The following is a 9958-nucleotide window of genomic DNA, read 5'->3' on the forward strand; positions in this document are numbered from 1 at the left end:
GGTTAATGCCATATATGCTTTGATACAAAGATGCGTGCACTTGAAATATTTGCTTTGTAAGGATGAGTAAGTAACAGTTGTGAAATACAGGGTTATGAGTATGATTAGATTAGACTAGATTCAACTTTTTTGTCACTGTGCAGAGTACAAGTACAGAGCCAATGAAATGCAGTTAGCATCTAACCAGAAGTGTAAATAACAGAGTGCACAGCATAAATGAGTACACCCCCTCTAAAACTTAACAAATTCAGCAATTACTCTTTACTTAGTAGACATTTTAGGGATCTTTGAGGTGTAATGGTGTAAGCCTGCTTGATCAATTACCAAAGGAGAATGTAAAAAATATTCAGCAAAATAAGGTTTTCTCATCAAAGTTATGCAATTTTGTGTTGCAAAAATGAGTACACCCTTCTGAAAAAAAAGAGTATAGGTTTAAGGCTATTTTTGATCAACAGGTAAGTATATCGAACCAAACCTTTAAAGACAAGTAATTTCCTGGCAATTAAAAGTGTTATATAGCCCACTAAATCATACTCAGACTTAATGCTGGCAACAGTGGAACTATTTGGGAGAGAAGTGCCAGGTGACTTATTTATAAGCATAAAAGAGGACAGTGAAACAAGAGGAATACCACATTATTTTTTTAAGTGTGAAAATATAGCAGAAGTAGCACCGACATTTAAAACACAATGGACTTGTGATAAGGCTCCTGAAATAAGTGAGATGAGTGAATGTTTGCTAGAAAAAGAGCAGGAGAAATAACATGCAAGTGTCTCAGAGCCGGCAAAAGTTGTAAAAAGAGTGACACTTTATCTCTTAGACTTTAGTATGACTTGAAACAGAAGATGCTACCCTCCCCTCATTCCCTGCATTATTGGGCATTTTTTCAGCATGACATTGAATATATTCATTCTCCCAAGGTGAAAACTTCTACACTCCAAGAAGGTTCAGAACAGAATACTTTAAGCTCTGGAGGACATACTATAATATTATACATTTTCTTAATTAAATCTCAGGTGTACTCATTTCTGCAATCCTTCATCTAAACAAAATTGGCTTATTTACTTATTTTACAGAAAATATTGGCATATGTTTGTTGTTTTTATCAAGTATATGTTTAATATGTTTCAATTTTGGCATCTTTCCATAAATTATATTAGTGATCATTAAGAAAATACATCTTTTACATTTATTCAGTGGGGGTGTACTCATTTATGCTGTGCACTGTATAACGTCTCCCCAACGGGAGAGGAGTGAACAGTCTGTGATTGGGGTGCGAGGAGTCTTTGATGATACTTCACACTCTCCTTGGGCAGCGTTTGTGGTAAATGTCTTTGATGGAGGGTAGGCTGACGCCAGTGGTGTATTGGGCAGTTTTCACTAGCCGCTTGAGGGCTTTCTGGTCTGAAACATTGCAGCTGCCGTACCAAGCTGTGATGCAGTTTGTGAGAATGCTTTCATTAGTGCAACGGTAAAAGTTCAGCAGCGTGAATGGGGACAGGTAAGCTTCCCTTGGTTTCCTAAGGAAGTGAAGGCACTGTTGTGCCTTTTTAATCAGTATGGAGGTATTGATGGTCTAAGAAAGATCCTCAGAGAGATGTACATCAAGGAACTTGAAGCTCACCACTTGCTCCACTTCAGCTCCATCAGTGTAGATGGGAGTGTGGTCCTTCTTAGTCAGCCATCTCATCATTCCCGCTGGTCAGGCCTACCACCATGATGTCATCTGCAAACTTGATTATGGAGTCAGAGCCGCACACAGTTATGCAGTCGTGAGTGAAAAGAGAGTAGGGGTTAAGGCTCAGCACACAGCCCTGTGGTACCCCAGTGTTTGAAGTATGGACAAAGGAGGTGTGGTTACTAATCCTAACAGACTATGGTCTGTTGGTGAGAAAGTCCAGGGTCCAGCAAATGGGCAGAAGTCATTGAGGGCCACTGCACCAGCATGTTTTAGGATGAGTACAATGGTGGTTGTTTTGAAGCAGTTGGGAACAATGGCTTGAGCCAAAGAGATGTTGAAAATGTTGATAAAGACCTCAGTCAGGTGTTCTGCAAAGGCCCTAAGCACTCAGCCAGGAATGACGTAAGGTCCGGCAACTTTATGTGCATTAATCTTATGCAAGGTGGAGCACACGTCACTGGTGGAAAGTGTGAGTGCCAGGTCATCATATGTGAGCACACCTTTGATAGGTGGTTCTGTGTTTCCACGATCGAAGCAAGAATAAAAAATGCGAAGCTATGTCGAACAACTGAGCTGAAAATAAATAGTAAAATAAGAAATAATTTGCTGAGATGCTCAGCCTCACACTGTCCACGCGCCACCATCCTGGTAACAATCAAGTGGTTGATTACATGATGCTATGTAATCAACCACAAAGGTTAACTAGAGGGTACACAGGGGTGAAGATAGCATGTAGCAACATCAAGTGGAGGTGAGCAAGATGAAGACTAAGATGAAGAAGAGGAAGAATGCAAGACGCAGATAGCAACGTAAGCGACAGAGGACAGACCACTGCCTTATTAAGTATGAGTTACAGAGACTGATTCACCTACAACAGGAAGATTGGATCATACAAGACATTGAAGAATTTATGACTAATATGATGATTAATTGATGTGTAATTGGAATTATCCAAAAAGTAGTATAAAAGGTATGTGGAGTAAAGCACTCTTTAGATGCTGCCTGCATTAAGAGTAAAAAAAGACACTTGGTACCCTAATGAGGGGCGCTTAACAGCATCTCCAATATTGCTGCATAGAGCTTGATTATAGAACTTGTAACTTAGCCGATTTTTTTATTTTATTTTTGCAATAACTGCTTTGTATTGTAACCAATAAAATAAGAGATTTTATTATTACTTTTGCCTCCCGTGAGACTTTAATTTTAATTACAAACTGAGCCTCAAACAAGAACAACCAAAAGGTAGTATTTTAACAGAGCCAGGTCAGATACTTTTATGGTTGCCAAGTAGGGATAGACTGCAGAAAGGGTACTTTCAAGAGTCAGAAGTTGGCCTAGCAGTCATACAATGAGCCGTCGAAATAGGAAGCCAATATGACAGGAAGTGACTATACAGTGTAAAACCTAAGAGGCATATGCAATTATGAGAATGGTTTGTATAAAAGAACCTAGGCAAAATAAAACTGTACACTATGAATGGGAAAAGCCTTAAGAAGTCTCAGGGTGGGGCTGCTAATATGTAAAAAGTTAGGATATATAAAGAGGCAATGACAGACTTTCAAAATGCACATGAATTCCTGCTTACTTTACAACCAGTAGATCATGACAGAGATCATGTAGTCACAGTTGCTGACCCACACCCACCTCGGTCATCCATTACAGAAATACAGTTACAGTGGATAATAATCCAGATGTATGAAGGCTAGATAGAGAATACCTAAGAAGGTATGATGGTAGTAAATGGAAATTGACAGATGATTAAAGGATCGGGAATATCTGGAGCAGTTTTTGGATGTTTAGGGGAAGGAAATAGAATATATGAGGATTAGATTAGGTCCATAAGGAAATACATATGTTTCCACTGAGTATAGAGGGTTTTATTGCTGGAATACTGTAATAGAAATGTCTCAAGAAAACCAAGTAACTGTAAACATCATTGTTAAAGAGAGGGAACAAGAGGAAATATAGAATATTATTAAGAGACAAAAAGATAAACTTTTTGGGAAACATGGGGGTTAGGGTTATCGGAAAGTATAAACACCTCACAATCTACTGCACCATTTAGTGAGGATTTTGAATGTAAAGTGACATAATACCACTCTCAGGGTCAGGAGAATGGCAGTCAGATTCAGATCAGACGGAAACAACGGACAGTGACAGTAGTGAGTCATCAGAAGATGATATTAGAGAAGTAAGATTGCGAAATAAGACAGCAAGCACGTTAGAGCTAAAAACAGTGTTGCATCAAATAAATGTGACCATGGACCACAAAACCAGTCTTAAGTTTTTTCAGAATTGAGATTTATACAAAACAAAATATTTGGCCAAGACACAACCATTTGAAAATCTGGAATCTGAGAGTTCCAAAAAAACTAAATTCTGAGAAAATTGGCTTTAAATTTGTCCAAATGAAGCGATGCATATTACTAATCAAAATTGAGTTTTTATATATTTACGGTTGACAATTTCCAAAATATCTTCATGGAACATGACCTTTACTTAATATCCTAATGATTTTTGGCATAAAAGCAAAATCTATAATTTTGACCCATGCAATGTATTTTTGGCTATTAGTAAAAATATATCCCAGCGACTAAAGTTTTGTGGTCCAGGATCACAAATAATGATTGGCCTGAAGTTAATATTAAAGGGATAAAATATAAAAGCGGCAGAGAAAAAGGCAGACAATTAGAGCGAAAGTGGGATCAAAAAGTATTCAGAGAACGTGGTTTAACGTATGGTCAAAAGAGGTCAGCAAGTAGATCTCCACCTCTTAGACAACATATCTCAACAACAGTACACCCAGACCAAACTGGGTTTATACCAGGTCGCTTTTCCTTTTGCAATGTTTGTCTCCTACTTAACATCCTATAAACGGACTGTAGTAGAGCAACCTCAGGTTCAGTCATCTCACTAGATGTCTAAAAGGCGTTTGATCAAATAGAGTGGCCATTCATACTAAAAGCACTTGAGCACTATTGGTTTGGGAGTCGTTTCATCAAATGGGTAAAAATGTTATATATGTGTCCATTGTTCATCCATTTTGACAAACTCTATCAAATCTAACCAATTTGAATTGTGTCGAGGAGTTAGGCAAGGAGATCCCCTATCTCTTCTCCTTTTTGATATTGCTGTGGAACCACTGGCCGTAGGGATCAGAAGTCGCCTGCAAATACATGGAATAAAGATAGAAAATTATGAAGCTTTGGTTAGTCTATATGCTGATGATCTATTAATATATCTTTCTGACCCAGCCAATTCCCCATTTGCTAAATTATATTAATGCTTTTGGAAAAATCTCTGGGTATACCATTAACTGGTCCAAAAGATAGTTTATGTCACTAGCTACACACAAATACCAGCCAATTTGTACCCTTGCCTTTTAAAATAGTCGAAGACCACTTTACATACCTTGGCACTGCGATTCCAAAAAACCTTAGCAAATATTTAAATGAAACTTTTTAGCCAGGATTGACAAATGAAATAAAAATATAGAGTGGTGGAGGCTCCTTCCACTATCGATGATTTGTAAAATTTATGCAATTAAAATGGTCACTTTACACAGTTCCTATACCTTTTTCAAAACATGCCTATACAAGGGTTGGACAATGAAACTGAAACACTGACCAAAATAGTGTTGGAGGTTTCATGGCTATATTTGCACAGTTTGGTGGCCAATATTCAATAATTACATGTTCCCAACAAAGACCTCTATTGATGACTTTTGAAAAAAAGCAATACTTTTAAACTGAAAATCTTCAGACTGTCCGTGTTTCAAATCTTGGTTGGGTGAATTGTTTCATATCATACAACATTCCTTGGAACCCAAATCTCATTGACAATTTCAAACTGTATGTCAACACTTTGTGGATTTCCTCAAAACTGAATAGTGTATTACCATTGTTCTCATTGTATTAACTGAATTTATTTAATAACCAAGTTTAATTTTATGATTATGCTTCATGTTAAACATCCCCCAATTATTGTTTTTTGCTTTATGTTTTTTATTGTTTTATTGGGGTAACTATGGTTGTACCATTTGGTTTTCTTTTTACTCTTTTAGGTTAGTAAATTATGTAAAAAATGTAAAATAAAATGTATATATAAAAAAAGACCTAATAACAAAAAAGGATACAATAACAAAAATAACAGACCAGCATACAGTAGAACTAAAAGAAAATGGCATTTGGTCTAAAAGATCTTTAGTCAAAGGAGACTAAAACAATATGTTATCAACAGGATGTGCTGCAAAAAGAAGAAGTGAAACTTAAGAGAATGATTCACATACATAACCAGATAGGATTTATACGAGTTGAGACACAATTAGTACAGAAAAGAAGAACAAAGTTTATAGTTACAAATATACAGCATGAAAAGACAAAATAGGAAATCCTGTTAGTTTGAACATGTAACAGACTATTTGTTGGAGGAAACTGTGTAATTTGTGGATGTTTTGGAGAATATATGTATATATATATATGGTGGGATGGTCCACCTAAGGACAAACCAAAGTGCAAGAAAGATCTGAAGGAAAAGCAAGAAACACAGAAGATTATGAGTAATCAGTACAATGAGCATCCAGGAGCCATAAAAGGAGTTCTGTGTCTTGTCTGTGAAGAATGCAGAATAAAGTATCCCAAGCTGAAGATACTAATGACTCAGAGAACAGATGATCAGAAGGATACCTGTGAATGTACATGGACAGGTTGGAAATTGATCAAATGCAAGGAATGCATCAGTGATATAGAAAGAGGAGAACTGCTGGTACAAGGGAGGCACAGGATGGAATAAAGCTTGTGATTTGTTGAGCAGTAGAGGAAATGCAACAAGTATGTGCATAATGACTAATAATTATCTAAGACAGTTAAGCAATAGCATTATTGATTATTCTTGGACATCAAGAAGTCATACAGGAATAGATGATTTTCAAAGCAAATGGTTGGAAGTTGATCCCAAAAGTCCAAGACCTGAACTAGAGAGCCCGAAAACTTGTTTTGATGGAAATGGACGAACAATTAAACTTGAAAAAGGAAAAGAAATTATCTGGTCAATTGTAACCAGAGTGGTTATTTTTCAGTAACTATGAAATTGAATGATGGAGATAAACACGAAATTTGGGCAAGAAAAATTAAGAAATGGAAAGAGCCAGTATTGCTAGTAACTTTAGTAATAGGGACCATAATATTAGCAGGGATACTGTATGGCCTTGGGTTGATTTTGCAGACCAATTAATAGTAGTGGACCAAATTTACGTACAACAAGTTGCAAATTGTACTATAGTAGCGATAAATCTTTTTTGCAAAAATTCTATTTTAGAAGATTGTAGTCAATATACAGAAATACTGTAAAAAAATACACAAAAGGAACATATACAATGGTGAAATGTAGATTGAGAAGGAAAATATTTAACATTACTCAAATAAGAAAAACATGGATTTGGCATAAGAGAAGTGCATTTGAATACGTATGTCCTGGAGTAAAACATATGCTATCAAAGGCATCAAAAACATGTAAAAATAGATAACAGAGAATATAAAGTTAACCCAACACAAGTAAGAATAACTGCCAGAAAGTCTGGAATTAAAAATAAACCCCTAATGAACCTTCAAAATCCTATGACCGCCATCAGTTCGTAGCAGTGAATGAAGATGTATCATATCGATCACAAGTGCAGTATGGAGTACCTCAAGGCTCCATACTAGGGCCGCTACTCTTCACGCTTTATATGTTACCCTTGGGAGATATCATCAGGAAACATGGTGTTAGCTTTCACTGTTATGCTGATGATACTCAGCTCTATATTTCTTCGCGGCCCGGTGAAACACACCAATTTGAAAAACTAATGGAATGCATAGTTGAAATAAAAAACTGGATGACGAGTAATTTCTTGCTGCTAAACTCTGAAAAAACAGCGGTGTTAATTATAGAACCTAAAAACTCTGCTTGTAATTACCTAGAACACTGTCTAAGACTTGATGGTTGCTCTGTCAATTCTTCGTCATCAGTTAGGAACCTAGGTGTGATATTTGATCGCAATCTTTCATTAGAAAGCCACATTTCTAGCATTTGTAAAACTGCATTTTTCCATCTCAAAAATATATCTAAATTACGGCCTATGCTATCAATGTCAAATGCAGAAATGTTAATCCATGCATTTATGACCTCAAGGTTAGATTATTGTAATGCTTTATTGGGTGGTTGTTCTGCACGCTTAGTAAACAAACTACAGCTAGTCCAAAATGCAGCAGCAAGAGTTCTTACTAGAACCAGGAAGTATGACCATATTAGCCCGGTCCTGTCAACACTGCACTGGCTCCCTATCAAACATCGTATAGATTTTAAAATATTGCTTATTACTTATAAAGCCCTGAATGGTTTTGCACCTCAGTATTTGAATGAGCTCCTTTTACATTATAATCCTCTATGTCTGCTACGTTCTCAGAACTCAGGCAATTTGATAATACCTAGAATATCAAAATCAACTGCGGGCGGCAGATCCTTTTCCTATTTGGCGCCTAAACTCTGGAATAACCTACCTAACATTGTTCGGGAGGCAGACACACTCTTGCAGTTTAAATCTAGATTAAAGACCCATCTCTTTAACCTGGCTTACACATAACATACTAATATGCTTTTAATATCCAAATCCATTAAAGGATTTTTAGGCTGCATTAATTAGGTAAACCGGAACCAGAAACACTTCCCATAACACCCTATGTACTTGCTACATCATTAGAAGAATGGCATCTACGCTAATATTTGTCTGTTTCTCTCTTATTCCGAGGTCACCGTAGCCACCAGATCCAGTCTGTATCCAGATCAGAGGGTCACTGCAGTCACCCGGATCCAGTACGTATCCAGACCAGATGGTGGATCAGCACCTAGAAAGGACCTCTACAGCCCTGAAAGACAGCCGAGACCAGGACAACTAGAGCCCCAGGTACAGATCCCCTGTAAAGACCTTGTCTCAGACGACCACCAGGACATTACCACAGGAAACAGATGATTCTTCTGCACAATCTGACTTTGCTGTAGTCTGGAATTGAACTACTGGTTTTGTCTGGTCAGAGGAGAACTGAGCCTGGTTTCTCCCAAGGTTTTTTTCTCCATACTGTCACCGATGGAGTTTTGGTTCTTTGCCACTGTCGCCTCTGGCTTGCTTAGTTGGGGTCACTTCATCTACAGCGATATCGTTGACTTGATTGCAAATAAATGCATAGACACTATTTAAACTGAACAGAGATGACATCCCTGAATTCAATGATGAACTGCCTTTAACTGTCGTTTTGCATTATTGACACACTGTTTTCCTAATGAATGTTGTTCAGTTGCTTTGACGCAATGTATTTTGTTTAAAGCGCTATATAAATAAAGGTGACTTGACTTGACTTGATGCTGATCCGTACTGCTTGAAAGCAGCAAGTTGTGAGCAGAGAGCGGAGGCGGTGAGCTGATCTGGCTGATGCAGAATGGCGGCTGGATCAGCTTGCAGGCAAAGGCTTCAAATCTCATAGATTTAGCTAAGATTTACCCTGCAATTAGCTGTCATTAGTCCCTTCCCCCTGCACTGCATCCCAGATCTGATGGTATTTACAGTAACCCTCCTTCGCATCACAATCAAATAAATCCACTCCCTGATATTTTGTGATGTCATAATCTATTAAAAAATGTATTTCATATTATTATACACAATCTCTTACAAAATTAGCAATGGTATTACTATAGTAAAAGTATAGTTGGCTAACCATATATTTTGTTATTACCAATTGTAGCCTATAACCACAGTTTTACTACAAATACCATGGTTAAACTATGCTTAATGTAGCAAAACATTTTGTTTTTACCATGGTTTAACTATAGCAACCAATCACAGTGTTTTTGTATTTTCTATACTTTTTTTATGTTGTTATCTTCATTTCACGCCATGTCTGTATTTGTGAAAATGATTAGGCAACTGCAGCACACAAATTTTACCTGTTTTTTCAATGTTAAAAATCTTATTAATATATCAATAAGAAAGTATGACAGGCTTTTACTCAAGTCTTTATCACTTTATTAAAAATTAAGCAAAACAAAATGACAAATGTGTACTTCCACAAATCGTCTTGTATAGGCTTGTAGTAACCAAAACATTTTGGGAAACGACACCTCTATACGCCATACCACTGGGTCGTTTGTCCACTCACAAATACCGTACGGACAGTCCAGCCCAATACAGCTCAGTTTAAAGCACATGTTGATCTGTTGAGTGGCAGAAATAATTTTATGATTTTAATA

This window comes from Carassius carassius, chromosome 8, assembly GCF_963082965.1.
Source record: "Carassius carassius chromosome 8, fCarCar2.1, whole genome shotgun sequence".
Taxonomy (NCBI): domain Eukaryota; kingdom Metazoa; phylum Chordata; class Actinopteri; order Cypriniformes; family Cyprinidae; genus Carassius; species Carassius carassius.